Source organism: Tachypleus tridentatus, chromosome 10 (genome assembly GCF_004210375.1).
Source record: "Tachypleus tridentatus isolate NWPU-2018 chromosome 10, ASM421037v1, whole genome shotgun sequence".
Lineage (NCBI taxonomy): Eukaryota > Metazoa > Arthropoda > Merostomata > Xiphosura > Limulidae > Tachypleus > Tachypleus tridentatus.
The window spans coordinates 28,376,430-28,394,375 of NC_134834.1; the positions used below are offsets into that span (position 1 = coordinate 28,376,430).

At 33.6% G+C, this 17,946-nt stretch overlaps 2 protein-coding genes across 2 annotated transcripts in view; both read right to left on the minus strand.

The window, feature by feature from the left end:
* LOC143228953 (putative sodium/potassium-transporting ATPase subunit beta-3) overlaps positions 1-12,860 on the minus strand; it is a 44,298-nt gene extending 31,438 nt beyond the window's left edge. Inside the window, exon 1 of the mRNA XM_076460468.1 lies at positions 12,724-12,860. The gene's annotated coding sequence lies outside the window, so the exon portion shown is untranslated. The remainder of the gene's footprint in view (positions 1-12,723) is intronic.
* LOC143228321 (tetratricopeptide repeat protein 17-like) overlaps positions 1-17,946 on the minus strand; it is a 230,443-nt gene that overhangs the window by 87,915 nt on the left and 124,582 nt on the right. The gene's annotated exons all lie outside the window — the stretch shown is intronic.

Here is a 17,946-nt window from a genome sequence, read left to right on the forward strand (position 1 = left end):
GGTGGGTAGGTGATGATTATCTGGCTTCCCTCTACTCTTGCACTGCAAAATATATATCTTTTGCCGACATGAATATAACGAATTTTTTTTGGATAAAAAAAACATTTCAAATTGAAATAATAGCGATTTACTTTAATTTCTAACTCCAGAACAGAATCAGTCCATTTCTTTGGTTTTAGCGAAAGGCTGCATCATACAGTAACCCGCTAGGATCAAACTCAGAAACAACCCTGTTTTGAGTTCAATCGATATCATTGTATATGTGGGGGATCACAGTTCTTGTTATTAACATACATAAACAAAACAGATCTTCAACCAAGATCAAACAAGCTCCACAAATGGAAGAGACGACTTATAATTCGTTATTCGTCAAGTAATACCCTATATAAGTAGAAGAAACGTCTCATAATACACTATTGGACTATTAATACACTACAAAAGTAGAAGAAACATCTCATAATGCATTATTAAACTAGTAATACCCTATATAAGTAGAAGAAACGTCTCATAATATACTATTGGACTATTAATACACTACACAAGTAGAAGAAACATCTTACAATCGGTGTCAGACTTGTGATAAAGCTCCATCCATGGAAGAGAGGTTTCATAATTCGCTGGTTTAGTTCGTAAGAAGTAATTAGATTTCTAATATATTTGTTTTAGAGAAGTTTACAAATATTTGTTTAGAGAAGCAGCTAAAATATCAGTTCAGAAGGCAGTGATTTATCGAATGATATATATTTAACATACGGGGTTTTGAATATTATTTTTGGTCACTTTCGAATAAGTTACTGATGTTTTCAAAAAGAAAATAATCGAAGACCCTAAGTATGAGAATAGTGTTAGTGTCTTCAACTTTTGTAATAGAGAAATTTTTACGGTAAAAAAGAAAGATTTGTTTTTTTAGAGAACAACTATATTGGGCTGTCTAATGTGTTTACCGCCGGGAATCGAACCCCGGATTTTAGCATTGTAAGTCCTTTAGTTTGCTGCTGTTCCACCCAGAGACAAAAATTAAAAGAATGAGTGATAGATTTAAACGTCCTATATGTATCACAAAATTTACAACCAGACCTCAAGATTCCTTCATTCCACAAAATTCACAACCATATATGTATATATTTAAACAAAACATATATATTTAAACATAATGTTTCTGATCAAATTGTTTTATCTCATTCCACAATATAATGAGTTTCTTTTTTTCAAAGTAAACAAGATCAGTAAAAGGACAATTAAAACCCGAGTTCTCCTGGAAAGTGGAGTTTCCTTCGTCATGGGTATCAACCAAATGACCACTACAGACTTATTGATCAGGTATGTGATCGTTGCATCGGAAACGAGACGTCATTCGCTTCTAACGATATGTCTGAAATTGTGAAATAGTATTGCAAGCGTGCTGTATAAATGACGAGAAATAAAGACTTTTTGTTTGTTTGTTCCTTCGTTTGGAAACTTTACGTAAAGCTATTCGAGAGTTATCCATGCTAGCCATTCGGAATTCTGAAGTGATACAACAAAATAGTGTTGCTCATTGCAACGTAAACCATTACGATTCATACATGAATATTCTATCAATTTTTTGTTTGTTTTCGAGAAGTCCTACGAACGGCAAGGTGATTGTGACAGATTGGTCCTTAGGTCGGTGGTCGAGAAGGACTAAAAGGAGGGCAAGTTAGTCAACACCAACTCTTGGGATCCTTTTTACTAATGAATAGTGGGATTGACCGTAACAGAATAATGACCCCAAGACTAAAAATGCGAACATTTTCCCCCTTTCTTGCATGTTGACATGGAAGAAGATTAATAACTTTGTTATTTTTCCTTGCATAGATTTCGATGTGTTAAAATAGGAATGATTAGATATTGAATGCAACGGTTTTTTTAGCTGCTCCTGCTCGATTTTTGATTTCGTTTATCTTATAACACTTGCATAAAGAGTCGCTAGATGGAGTCTCTCAGAAGAAAGATCTAAAATACATGAAGCTCTGAAACTTTATTCAACTTTTTTTATAAAATTATGTAAAACAATTTATTTTTTATATCCAGCAAAATCTCTTATTTTTATGAATAAACATTTATATATATATAGTATTTCATTTAGTCTTTAAATGAATTTATACTTTTTCCTTTACGTATTAATATAACTAGCTAAGCTTGCTTTTACCAAAGATATATGAATTTTAATATTTGTTGTCTTTTGTGATCGGTAAATTTGTGACACTCCAATAGCTGTAAACAACAAAATAAACTGAACACTTTATCTTCACTGGTGGTCTAAAGAAGAGAATAAACATCTGAAATATTTCATATTTTGTACAGATAGAGATTACCGACGATTTCAGCATCAACTACAAGTCTAATAACAATAAAGATACATTGCATGTATTTTTGTTTCTAATTGATTAGGAATAACCATCGTGTGATACTTAGATACTTACAGTTACTATATTTAATACATATTTCACATTATCCGCTGCTTACAGATAAACATCTTGTAAAAGAACTGTATTTATTTAATTTAAGATTTCTAATGTTATGTTGTTGTTTGTTATTAAACACAATCTACACAAACGGCTATCTCTGGTCTGATATTTTTGTACTAATCTTATCCGTACGGATACAATTTATAAACATGGTTTCACGTAGAATAACCAACCATGCAAAAAAGATATTTATGGAATTCTTCGATAAATAAAGTGTATATTTTTCTTAGTTTCTTTGATTAATAATTTATAGCGTATAATAAGCTTTAGATGAAAATACGTAAGAATTAACTCGGAGCGCCGTCCCTAGTTTCCAGCTGACATGCTATACGTAAGGCATTAAGTCAATATCATCAACTGTCAAGTTTTGAGATACTCTAATTGAATAGCTGGATCTGATCGTTACTCTTATAACACACCTTCAGCTACAAAGAGCTAAGGGTGATTTTGCAGCAAAAGAGCGTGAATACTAGCCCTCAGATTCACAACAAAGCACTCTAACAGCTAGACCACACCTGTTCTCTATATGTATTTATTAGTTTATAAAGTATCTCTAACAACATGAGAGTTTGTTGAATATCTTTATCAAGCTAGAAGTTTGTGGAGTATCTCTAACAACATGAGATTTTGTTGAATATCTTTATCAAGCTAGAAGTTTGTAGAGTATCTCTAACAACATGGGAGTTTGTTGAATATCTTTATCAAGCTAGAAGTTTGTAGAGTATCTCTAACAACATGGGATTTTGTTGAATATCTTTATCAAGCTAGAAGTTTGTAGAGTATCTCTAACAACATGGGAGTTTGTTGGATATCTTTATCAGGCTAGAAGTTTGTAGAGTATCTCTAACAACATGGGAGTTGAATATCTTTATCAGGCTAGGAGTTTCCAGAGTATCTCTAACAACACGAGAGTTTATTGAATATCTTTATCAAGCTAGAAGTTTGTAGAGTATCTCTAACAACATGGGAGTTTGTTGAATATCTTTATCAAGCTAGAAGTTTGTAGAGTATCTCTAACAACATGGGAGTTTGTTGGATATCTTTATCAAGCTAGAAGTTTGTAGAGTATCTCTAACAACATGGGAGTTTGTTGAATATCTTTATCAAGCTAGAAGTTTGTAGAGTATCTCTAACAACATGGGAGTTTGTTGGATATCTTTATCAGGCTAGAAGTTTGTAGAGTATCTCTAACAACATGGGAGTTGAATATCTTTATCAGGCTAGGAGTTTCCAGAGTATCTCTAACAACACGAGAGTTTATTGAATATCTTTATCAAGCTAGAAGTTTGTAGAGTATCTCTAACAACATGAGAATATTTTTATCAATATGGAAGCTAGTAGAATATGGTTAACAGAATAAAGTTTATTTGAGTATGTTTAATAAATTGGTAGTATGTTTGATATATTTATTAAGCTGATAATTTAATGAATGTTTTTAGCAACTTGAACTTTTGTTGTGTGCGTGTTTAATAGCATGAATTCTCAGTGAGTATCTTAATCAAACTGAGGGATTGCTGACCTAATCATTCCATTAACTTATTTACTTAAAACGTCAGTTGTTGTAATGTTGGTTTCTTATGGTCTTTGTGAGCTCTTCTACCTCCTTTACTTTGAGAACAATATAGTGTTTGAGTGACAGGACAATCTCCTTTACCTCAGGCCTTGACTGATATTATTAATAACCGTGACAGTGACGACTACACTTAAAGCACAAAGCAGGATTACGTCATTCTAAAGACCTATAAGGATGCGTCTTCTGATATAAGAGCTTGTCACATACTCGTATTGCAACATAACACACGTGCTAAATGGCTTGTCTAAGTCTAGCAAGTTCACTAACCAAATCTTATTGTCCCGGTCTTTGTTTTGCCGGTAATTGGCTCCAAGATCACTGTAATTTATCAACTCAGTAGACAACTCTGATGAAATGCAATAACAGTATCAAGAGTTATTATAATTTAGGTTGATGTGGAGTTACCTACTGTGTTTAATCTTTAGTTTGGGTTATTTCCTGCTTTATTCTAGAATATTGTTAGCTAATCCTAATTGGCATTTCCTATAAATCATGTAACAGAGAACTGGATAACTAACGAGATATTAAATAAAAATGTGCAATAGGTGCTGCTTAATATGATTTACATCAGGAAGGTTGATGAAAAAAGAAAATCCGTTATTTTACGTAATGCTTTCTAAGAAAGCTGAAATATTGTGTGCACTTTTCTTTTCTCAGCAGTTGTTGTTAATGAAATAAATGCAGTATACACAAGTACAACGTGGAAGTACATATGAAGGTATAGCCACTCAATTTCATTAACTTTATCATGAGTTTTTTCTGCTATTTTCTACTGTTAGTGCTTTGAAACAAATCAAAACTCACATTTCAACCAAATAAGTAAACATTTCGACACTAAATTCTAGGTTTTTCTATGACATGACTTTTACATGTTTAATTTACAGATAACACACGTTATGCTTCATAGCCAACTTTAAGTTTTATATTTCAAATTTTTGAGAAAAAAGGTTATAAGTTGAAATATATATATATAAGGCTCAAATTGTGCATGTCAAAAATTTTTGATGAATGTTTTGTTATATGTAAATATATATATATCCCCTGGTCGTTTACTCCAAACCAAAAGGCTAACACATTATATTTAACCCCTTAAAATCTTCATCTTACATTCATAGAACCGTGCGTTACTCTTCTAAATTTTAATGTTAACTACATAGAACGATGTGCAATCTTTAGTTATTTTATTGAACAACATTTCACCATTACTAGTATTTATATCAACTACATAGAACGAAGTGTCACCCGTAATAATCTTTATACGTTACTTTATTGAAATACATTTAGCCATTACAAATATTTACAAGTAATGAAAAACATTTTGTAAATGTAAAATTATGTCGGGTTGGCAGTGTCAAAAGAACGCAAACAACAACACACATAGATCAATCCTAGATGTTAAACTGTAAAAATACATACTTGGCTTTAATATCACTGCAGTTAGAAGTTATATATTCCTGACTGCTGGTATGCTGTTTGTGTATGCAGTGTAATGTAGCCTAGGACTTACGTTCAAGGAAATACAAGTTGAGCCTAAACATGTCTTGATTATTAGAGACCGATCTCGTAACCATTTTGTACTCGTGCATTTTACAGTGTTAACATCCCTGTATCACCCTTTATTCTTTTTTACATTCTTTTCAATACTGCAACCCCTATATCATTTTACATTTACAAAATCTTTTAGCGGACGCTTAGCGATTCATAGAATGGCTCTGAGTTTGTTTGTTTTATAAAGTACAAACCTTTAGTTCATAACTCCTCATCTCTTGACCAATTTGAGATTTAATTGCAGTTTTGGACTCAGGATGTCAAACCCTTTCGATTGATGTACCTTATCACATCAAAGGTATTATAAGCTAATTTATTCTTATCTTGCCTAAAATAATTTCAACTGTCACGGCTAATGCGGACCTCTTTTATTTTAATTACCACTAGCTATTACGACTAAGCGATGCCATCGTGCACTGCTTAGGAACATGTAGAATGGATTTAAGTTTAAACTGATGTTATTGGTAAAAATTATTTGTACAGTTATCTCGACTGACACAAGAAGAAAGATGAACAATTTGGTGGGTTGGTTAATTTCCAGTTTGGTATCTACCGATGGTTACTTGCTTTGTTTGTAGAGAAAGAAATAAAAGTGAGTGGCAATCACCTTTTAAAGTAAAACTTTCCTTCACTGTTGATGTTTAGCTTGAATATTTGTATTGTGCCTGTTGAGTGCCTTGACCAATGTGTCAGCGACTCTTTGATATTAGCTACAGAGATCGGAAAGTCATCACCCTAAATAATCTCTCTTTACGAACATCGTACCACTCTTAAAGTCTCTATGGTAACTTATATAACACGGTGTCACTCTTAATAATCTCTGTGGTAACTTTATCGAACGTTGTTCCACCCTTAAATCTCTATGGTAACTTCATAGAACACTGTGTTACTCTTAAAAGTCTCTCCTAAAAATGGCAGTAAACAGATACTGGTTTTACGAACCAGTATGGAATAACCTCACAAATTTCATTCTTAATAAGCTGTAAACTGGCAAGGAAGATTGAGACAAGACGCGATGGTTTATTTGATTTAAAAAGTAGTGGTTTCATGTATTGTTCGTTCTCAAACCACTTTTTAAGAAAACAAATTACCCTTCGAACACTTGTTAAGGTAGTTTTACTCAACACGTTTATCAACTAGCTCATTATTCAGAAATATAAAAGAAATATTCTTGCGAATAGTTTATTTATTCTACCACTAACATTTCTCAGGAGAGAATGTATTCCCATTATATTCTCTGAAACGACGATTAACGAGTTCTCAACAATTATGGAAACTGTTTTTCCGGAAGAATTCCTAAACCAAGCTCTTACTTTTAACTTCCTTTATTACGTACAGGTATAGAAAGAATAAAAGAACTTTACAGAAATTTCGAACATTTTATTTTTAGGTCAAATGTCAGAACTAGCCATTATCTAGTCCTGTATTACAACAAAAAAATATATTATCTAGTTCTGTATTACAACAAAAATATATATTATCTAGTTCTGTATTACAACAAATATATATGTTATCTAGTTCTGTATTACAACAAAAATATATGTTATCTAGTCCTGTATTACAATAAAAATATATATTATCTGGTTCTGTATTACAACAAAAATATATATTATCTACTTCTGTGTTACAACAAAAATATATATTATCTAGTTCTGTATTACAACAAAAATATATGTTATCTAGTCCTGTATTACAATAAAAATATATATTATCTAGTTCTGTATTACAACAAAAATATATGTTATCTAGTCCTGTATTACAATAAAAATATATATTATCTAGTCCTGTATTACAACAAAAAATATATATTAATAGTTCTGTATTACAACAAAAATATACGTTATCTAGTTCTGTATTACAACAAAAATATATATTATCTAGTTCTGTATTACAACAAAAATATATATTATCTAGTTCTGTATTACAACAAAAATATATATTATCTAGTTCTGTATTACAACAAATATATATATTATCTAGTTCTGTATTACAACAAAATATATATGTTATCTAGTCCTGTATTACAATAAAATATATATTATCTAGTTCTGTATTACAACAAAAATATATATTATCTGGTTCTGTATTACAACAAATATATATGTTATCTAGTTCTGTATTACAACAAAAATATATGTTATCTAGTCCTGTATTACAATAAAAATATATATTATCTGGTTCTGTATTACAACAAAAATATATGTTATCTAGTCCTGTATTACAATAAAAATATATATTATCTAGTTCTGTGTTACAACAAAAAATATATTATCTAGTCCTGTATTACAACAAAAAATATATATTATAGTTCTGTATTACAACAAAAAATATATGTTATCTAGTTCTGTATTACAACAAAAATATATATTATCTAGTTCTGTATTACAACAAAAATATATATTATCTAGTTCTGTATTACAACAAAAATATATGTTATCTAGTCCTGTATTACAATAAAAATATATATTATATAGTTCTGTATTACAACAAAAATATATATTATCTACTTCTGTGTTACAACAAAAATATATATTATCTAGTTCTGTATTACAACAAAAATATATGTTATCTAGTCCTGTATTACAATAAAAATATATATTATCTAGTTCTGTATTACAACAAAAATATATGTTATCTAGTCCTGTATTACAATAAAAATATATATTATCTAGTTCTGTGTTAGAACAAAAAAATATATTATCTAGTCCTGTATTACAACAAAAAATATATATTAATAGTTCTGTATTACAACAAAAATATACGTTATCTAGTTCTGTATTACAACAAAAATATATATTATCTAGTTCTGTATTACAACAAAAATATATATTATCTAGTTCTGTATTACAACAAAAATATATATTATCTAGTTCTGTATTACAACAAATATATATGTTATCTAGTTCTGTATTACAACAAAAATATATGTTATCTAGTCCTGTATTACAATAAAAATATATATTATCTAGTTCTGTATTACAACAAAAATATATAGTAAAGAAACAGACTAAGCCAAGTTTTAAACTTTAATCAGAACCTTTTGTATTGTATAAAAGTACACAATGAAAAAACAAACTTTTACAGGAATGTCATACTATTAGATTTAGGCTTTACCCAGTTGCTTCACTTTATTGTACATTTGAAAAACGAACTTGACGAGGCTTACGTATGCTATAACTACCACATGTTAAGTTATGACATAGATTTTTAAGTGATAAAATAGAGCGACGTTAATTATGAATAGCCTTCTCGTCCGTCCTACCAACCAGTTACTGATAGAAGTTTCAAGTTACTTCTGATGCCTGCCTCAGATAGTTCTATTCGCTCTATTTACACCATCCATCTCAGAATACTCTGTAGCCTATCAAGTAAGTGTATTTTTTGTTTGTGAATTTAGTAATACGAACACTATGAAACTGGTAAGTGTATGTAAAAAGCAGATCGCTAGACAAGTTGTTATTAAACTTTGAGATATAGGAAAAACAAACGAATTTATAACAAAAATTTGTTTATTACTGTGCTAAAACATATATTATTCTCGGTTCGACTGCTACACCGCTAAAACATATGTCAACCGATGTGGTACCCCTCTGGTACAGCGGTGTGTCTACGGATTTACAACGCTAAAATCAGCGGTTCCATTCCCCTCGGTCGACTCAGCAGATCGCCCGATGTGGCTTTACAGTAAGAAAACATACACACTCACCAGATACGTTCCTGGAACCTTTAGCTTTTTACTAAATGTGTCATTAAACCTGTATTTTTCGCGATTCAATGGATATATCACGAAAATTGTTATCACTTTTAAAAACATGTATGTGTGGTTATAATTTTGTGAGTTAATAATTCTTGATTTTCGTATTTTAAGACTCGATTATAAGTGTGATGTTCCATGTCTTTGTAACATTTAGATATACTTATCTAAATCGTTCATTGTACATTGGGATACATAAGAAGTATGTTGTCTATAGGATTTACTTTTATTCAAATTTCTTCGGCAAAGTTTCTCATGATAAAGTTATTAACTGAAGCCTTCTGTACTTTGACTTGTGAGTGCCTTCGTCAGTTTTAAAACCTTTGTTTACCGTCTTTATAACGATTGCATAAGCTATGCACAACTTTATAGTAATGACGTTTTTAATTAGATCGTGTTTTTGTTTCGCAATCTTATACCTCACCTTATGAAAGAACGTTTTGTATGGACTTGTCGGTTTCGAAGCTCGTGCTATTATAAAGTCTCTGTTGTGTGAGTTATTCTACTTACGTTGAGAATATTCTTAATATTTTGTATCCACAGTCTCTATTGTTTAATAATATTGCTGTTCGGTTATCCTTCTTCAAAGGAAGTCGTGCATTTGTTTCTCTGGCACTAAGTTTATCAAAGCTAACAACGTATCCAGAATGGTAAGAAATTCGTCATGAATCAGACTCATATGCGTTAAATATATTTTCACTGCTCTCATCTGCCAGTTACTCCCTGCAGTTAATAAATCATCATGTGTTAAGGATTCTTAAATGCCTTAGAGAAAGGTATGGCAACACGATCACCTGAGTTTTGAATGAAGTTTCTCCAACTAAGACGAACGTTTTTATAATGAATTCGTTTTTTAATAAAAATCTCATTTTTGTTAAAACAAAGAATGGACATATTTTTTTTAAATGATCTTGAATGGTCTTGTAATTCAGACCGTTTTACTTATAGGGTTGGATAAAACAGTCCCCCAAATAGGACAAAATGGCTTCCATCTGGCTCATAACAACTGTAGTTTAATTAAAATAGAACCTGTGTTTAGGAACTGTATTTAAACCTGTGTCATATGCAAGCTGCGCATTAGATAAGACAGTCGCAAAAAAGAACGTGAATACTACAGGGTGTCCCATAAGTCCCTACCCATCCATATGTTATTATGTTATATTCAATTACGCATGTATTATAAATTTGTTTCTTTTTTCAGAGGAATATGGCCGATGTAAGCCCATTTACACTTAAAAATGCCTCACTGAATATGGTGTTGCATGATATTATGCAGCGAGAAAGAGGGACAGCACACAGATACACTGGATACATAAGATATATGGATATCTAGTGTGAGGCAATGACGTATTTTGTGACTGAAGCCTGGTCTGGAATTATAAAAGCAACAGTACGTTATAAATATCAGGGAATTTGAACTGTGTTTCTTTTACTGCTCATTCGACTCTCGATACTTTTTAACCATGTGAAATAAACAAAGTGATTTTCCCTGATATATCTACTTCGAAACCATAAAAGTCAAAGCTGTTACCATAGATCAAAAACAAAATCTGAAATCTCGCTTTAATAATTCACATTTATGACTGTCCATTTGTGTATTTATTCTTAGAGATTGCATAAATAGTAGTTACATATAATTCATTCTGATACAGCACATGATAACCGGGGATTGTCATTTCGTTGAGGGGACCGTTTGACATCATATGACCCTGCTAGAATATTAATGATGATAATATTAAATAAATTAATAAAACAAGCAAATTTTGTTTGTTTCGAATTTCGCGCAAAGCTAGCTATCTGCGCTAGCCGTCCCTAATTTAGCAGTATAGGACTAGAGGGAAACCAGTTAGTCATCACCACCCACCGCTAACTCTTGGGCTACTCTTTTACAAACGAATAGTGGGACTGACCGTCACATTATAATGCCCCCACGGCTGAAAAGGCGAGTATGATTGGTGCGACTGGGATTCGAACCCGCGACCCTAAGATTACGAGTCGAACGTCTTAACCCGCCTGGCCAATGCGGGCCTAAAAGCAAGAAAACTTTTATGGCTTGATTGTTCAACAAGAACCATGTGAAAAGATCTTAAGCTAAAGAATGCAAAATGTACGAAATGGCAGAAGATTCATCAATTTATGGAGTAAAAAATATAAACATATAAAAGTTTGTTTTTGAACATTTAATGCCGTAAAACAACGAACAAAAAATATATTTTTACATCTCTTAGAACACAGTGACGTTCTCTGACTTTTGAGGTACTATTAATTATTATTTTTGTATATAAATCAAATTAAAATTTTGCAAGTGAGTAATTTAACTATATTATTTATTCCTGACAATTAATGGAAGAGGGATTAAACCTGAATATTAAACAATTATAAATATAAATAAATGTACCAGATGAAGATGAGAAGTTTTGTTGAAACACATCACATCTGGAATAAATTATTTGAAATTAAGCACAAAGCTACACAATGGATTATCTGTGCTTCGCCCACCACGGGTATCGAAACCCGGTTTATAGCGGTGGGAGTCCGCATACATACCGTGTGGAGAAGAATAAATAGAAAAACAAGTATGTTAATCCCAGTTAAAAACAAAAACGATATGCTATTAATTTTACGTTCAACACAAAACTGTAAAACAAACTTTCGAAACAAAATCTACATATCTTGTTTTATTACAGTCTCACCTTCATTTATCTCTTCAAGTGTCTGATTACTTCCTACCATACTAATGTGACGCTTCGAATTTAATTTATTTCGATTCAAACTAGATTTACTTAATAAGACTATGTAACAAAATTTTTACTTTTTCTGTTCCTGGAAAGAAAGTGTTATTTTCCAAATTGCTTATGCCTAAAGTAAATGGAAAAGACCTATTTTTCTCTTCAAACTTTGCTTTTGTGACCTGGGAGCGTATAACGAGAACATGATGGGAGACATTAAGGAGTTGATACGTGAAAGTGATTTACATTACAGTCGCAAATCTCGAAAAACTACTCACTTCTAAACATTTTTGTACAACGTTAGTATAAATACATGTAAATCTTGAGACATATGTTGTTTTATTCAGACCTTATGTAAATGAAAATGTGCAAATTTGCCCGTTTTTACATAGAAAATAGGTTAATTTCTAAATTTCATTATCCAGGTCACAAAAGCAAAGTTTGAAGGGAATAACGGCCATTTTCTGTACTTTTACAACATACGTAATTAAGAAATAACACATAATATCCAGGAACAAAATTTGTGTTACGTTGTGTTATCAGCCTCAACAGAAGCATACTTCACAACAAGGTAAAATGATAACAAAATGATCACCAAACAACAAACAACGTGTAAAAAGAAGGAATTACCTTGAAAGAAAGAAAATTCTCTGCAGCTCTAATTGCTGCTCAAGGATATAATTTATTTTAACTTTGTGAGTACTGTTAGTTAGAGGTAATGTATACTAACAAGTGAGCTTCTTCAAAGACACTGACTTCACTGTGTTATGGTTCACAATGAGCATCTCAACCGATAGGGGCTGAAATATTAACTGTTCGTGCTGGAAAACAGTGAATCAAAGCACACACGTGACACAGTTTCGCGCATGTATTTTACGCAAACAGTCTCTATGCCATATATCTGTATCAAATATTCGGCATAGCAACCAAGTGGAAACAAAATGTGTACATTACGTTTATTGACCACCTCTGGAAATTTTAAAACTTAAAGTGTCTCTTCATGATATTCAGCAGTAACGACTGGTGTTTTTTTCTAAATTATATGAAAATATTTCTATCACACACGCGCGCATGTGCAAACATTCCAAAATGAAGTATTCTTTAGACAGTGTTTCTGATATAAACACTCGCCAGTAGAATAAATCTGAAAAACTGTATACGTCAGTAAAGAAGTAAAAGTTAACGTTTTCTGAGAAAGTGCAATACGTCAACAGTAAAGAAAACATAAATCTATTCTGACAACATACATACACTGATATAGAAGAGGAAATATTAAATCATAGTAAGAATGTGCAAACATTAGCAGGAAAAAATATATAAATGTGCAGCGAAAGCTTGAGGAGAGGAAATACACAATGCACATTAGAAATATAAATGTGCAGTGAAAGCTTGAAGAGAGGAAATACACAGTGCAATAGAAGCAACATGGAAATACAATCAGGAGAGAAGTTGTTGTTCGTTATTAGGCACAAAGCTATCTGTGTTCTGCCTACCACGGGTATCGAAATTCGGTTTTTAGCAGAAATACCGAGAATCCGCTAGGGGCGTTAGGAGTCAGGTAGGCTTAACCACAACGAATGCTGGAAAGTTTGCTTCTATATAAACAATGCGTGTATAGTGTTTTCCGTAGCAGTGAAAGAGTTAAAGAACCGTGAAAGTGTTACTGAGTTAATTCCTTGAAACGTAAGAGGGATCAAACATTGTCTCCTTCTGCCCTCTGGAGGAACGTAACCAACACGTTGGTTCTCAAAGGTAACGATTTAGTAACTTCTTAACTCACTTTCTTGGTATTAGTTTTCTATTTAACTCTGTAGCTAAAATGGGCATTTTCGTAACGAATTGGTTAAATGGTTTTCAAACGTGGCCCAAAACCCGAGCGCTTTCGAATTGTTCCCTATTCTTCAGAAGAAAAACAAAGAAAGGGAACATTGAACTATTCGAGAGCTTTGGGTTTTAGGTCTTGTTTGAAAGTCAGTACAACTTTCAGTGTTTGTTGTTGTTTTATAACTTCGCGCAAAGTTACACGAGGGCTATCTGCGCTAGTCGTCCCTAATTTTGCAGTGTAAGACGAGAGGAAGGGCAGCTAGTCATTACCGCTTACCACCAACTCTTGGGATACACTTTTATCAACGAATAATGGTGTTGACCGTCTCATTATAATTCCCTCACAGCAGAAAGAGCAAGCATGTTTGGTGCAACGGAGGTTCGAACCCGCGACCCTCGGATTACCAATCGAATGCCTTAATCACCTGGCCGTGCCAGGTCCTGCTCCATCTTTTAGCAGTGTAAGAGCAGAGGGAAAGCAGCTAGTCATCACCACCTACCGCTAGCTACTGGACTACTTTTTTTACCAACGAATAGTGGGATTGATCGTAACTTATAACGCCCTCAGAGCTGAAAGAGTGAGCATGCTTGGTATGACGGGGAATCGAACCCACAACTCTCAGATTACGAATCGAGCGCCCCCACCACTTGGCCACTTTTATGTGTAATCCTGTGTGCTAACTTCTTAATTCCAGCTGTTAGTACACGATAATTTAATAAAAAGTGAGCTTTGAACCAATATCGTATTTGGCAGTGTTCCAACCTCGATTTTCCAAAATTGAAAACTCACAAATCACAAATTAACGTCTTCTTGAGGGCCCAACATGGCCAGGTGCTCGTTTCGTAATCTGATAGTTGCGGGTTCGAATACCCGTTACACCAAACATGCTCGCCCTGTCATTCTTGGGGGCGTTCTAAATAAACGGTAAATCCCATTATTTGTTGTTAAAAGAGTAGTTGGCGGCGGATGGTGATGACTAGCTGCCTTCCCTCTAGTCTTACACTGCTAAATTAGGGATGGCTAGTGTAACTTTGAACGAAATTCTAAAAAAACAAACGAACGAACTGTTTACTTAACAAGCAGATAAGTAAATTACGGTTTGAAACTATACACATATTGTCTTATTTCTTACGACATAAACTTTATCTGAGGCCAAATATTAACAAGTAGAGATCGATCAAGACACTTTCTGGTCAGAAGTTTTAGCTCAGTTCGTTTCTTCTAAGAAAGTGATCGCACGCAGAAACGGCCCGTCATGGCCAGGTGGGTTAAGGCGTGCGACTCGTAATCTGAGGGTCGCGGGTTCGAATATCCGTCGCACCATACATGCTCGCCCCTTTTAGCCGTGGGAGCGTTATAATGTTACGTTCAATCCCACTATTCGTTGGTAAAAGAGTAACCTAAGAGTTGACGGTGGGTGGTGATGACTAGCTGCTTTCCCTCTAGTCTTACACTGCTAAATTAGGGACGGCTAGCGCAGTTAGCCCTTGAATAGCTTTCGCAAAATTAAAAACATAAAATAAATTCGCACGCAGAAAGGTTCTTATTGACCTTTGTATTTATGTTCACCAAATGTTCATCGGTTGCTCCATAGTTCGTTTCACGAACATATTCACATCATTTTCTTGTCTTCTAACCTATTTCTTCAAATATTCTCGAGTTCGAACTGCTTACACATTTGAATGTAAATATGTATATATATATATATATATATATATATCAGAACTGCGGCCATTGCTGGCTCAAAATATTTATTTATCTAAAGATCTCGATTTCTTTGACAAAAGTTAATAGAATCGTAGAATTCCATCATTGTCCCATAACAGGTCGGTATATATTTATTTTCTTTATTAAGTCACCCGTATTTCGACAATGCTTGTCTTACCGTGTGATACATACAGTGTATAAACATACGATAAATAAGTATACCTACGCTATGGTCCAACCATACCAAAATACAGTATTTTCTTTGTCATATGATAGCTACAATATATGTAGGATACACAAACATATTGTACATTCTGGCCCAGTTATATCAAAATAGATAGCTTGCTTTGCCGTGTAATAAACACATGAAAAATGTATGCTAAGCTATCATCCAAGTGTATCAAGATATGTGAGATCGTTAGACAATCGTGTTCTCTGTTACATATCTAAAATAAAACAATAATTTGGCAAAAAAGACATAAAATTAAAATAAATAACCTCGAACTCGATATTAAAAGCACTAAAGTTCTGAATTGTTATACTCACCATTTTGTTTTTTTGTATGCAAAGCAGGTGTTCGTAAGTTGCAGGTTCCAAAGACGCAGAGTGTTGTCAACAGGAGGTCTCAGACAATGGATTAGCTGTGCTATATTTTCTTTATTATCGGTCACAAAGTTCCAGAGTATTTCTCTTCAGAGTGTGAAATGATAAACAGTACATGTTTATTTTCTGTGTTCATTTTACTGTCAAAGACTAAACTAAAAATCCGCTTGTGTCATTAGACTTACGTTACACCGCACTCTAGACAACAACAAAGCAGGCACAAATAAATAACACTGCACAACAAAGTTTTTGCTTCTTGAACACTCTTGAGTGTTCCTCATAGTTTTTGGCTGCTGATCACGAAAATCACATCCAAATTTGCCCATCACGTACCGTTAGATCAAAATCTTGGTTTCACCAGGACATTGGTACAATGGAAAAAACGATATCAGGTCAACTGATATCCGTCAATGCTTGCTGACTACTGTTGCACACTGCAACGTGATGCACCGGATATTGAATACAAACGAAAATCAGGAGCAAAACAATTTTAATTATATTGAACTTAATAGCGTATTAGAAACATAAACGCAATTAAATACGTTATTGCCGGTAAACAGTTAACTGTCTATTTCTCAAAGTTCCTACGTGATAAAGCAAAACCAAAACTATATTTGTGCATACCCACCAGGTACCTGTAACAATCAGTAAAACCTTTTTAAGAAGCAAAACTTTTCAAACACATTGTTGTGCAGTGTTACTGAATTGACCCCTGCACCAAGAAAATGATGTGGAAGACTGTATCTTACAGTGTTTAGAACAAGAATTCCCATGTGTAAGAAGGTTACACGTCATTGCACTTCTGGGTATTTTAACGTGTGAAATAAATACCGTACTATCAGTAGAGTCATACACGCGAGGGCAATCATCTACGTAAATATATTGAATTTCTTTAATATTATTAAAGTGTTTGTTTTGTTTTTGAATTTCGCACAAAGCTACTCGAGGGCTATCTGTGCTAGCCGTCCCTAATTTAGCAGTGTAAGACTAGAGGGAAGGCAGCTAGTTATCACAACCCACCTCCAACTCTTGGGCTACTCTTTTACCAACGAATAGTGGGATTGACCGTCACATTATAATGCCCCCACGGCTGAAAGGGCGAGCATGTTTGACACGACGGGGATGCGAATCCGCGACCCTCAGATTACGAGTCGCACGCCTTAACACGCTTGGCCATGCCGGGCCCGTTAAATAAAAACGTCGATTTCTGGGCACAACTACTATTGATTTATTTTTCTACTAAACGCCCTTGTGGCTATGTGGTTAATGCCCTCGGCTCTAAATCTGAGGGTTGTGGGTTCAAATCTCCATCGCACCAAACATGTTCACCTTTTCAGCCGTGGTAGTGTTATAATGTGACGTTCAATCCCATTATTCGTTGGTAAAATAGTAGCCCAAGAGTTGGCGATGGGTGATGATGACTAGTTGCCTTCCCTCTAGTCTTACACTAGTGATGGCTAGCGCAGATAGACCTCGTGTAGCTTTGCGCGAAATTCAAATACAAACTAAATGCCCCCCAGTGTATCAGTCGTAAGCCTGAAGACTTACGAAGCTAAAATGGGTTTCGATACCTGTATTAGGCAAATCACAGCCTATTGTGTGGCTTTCTTCTAAACTATGACCAACCAGCCAAGTGGTTAGGAAGCTTAACTTGTAATCTGAGGATCGCGAGTTCGGGTATCCTGTCACACCGCACATGCTCATTCTTTGAGCCATGT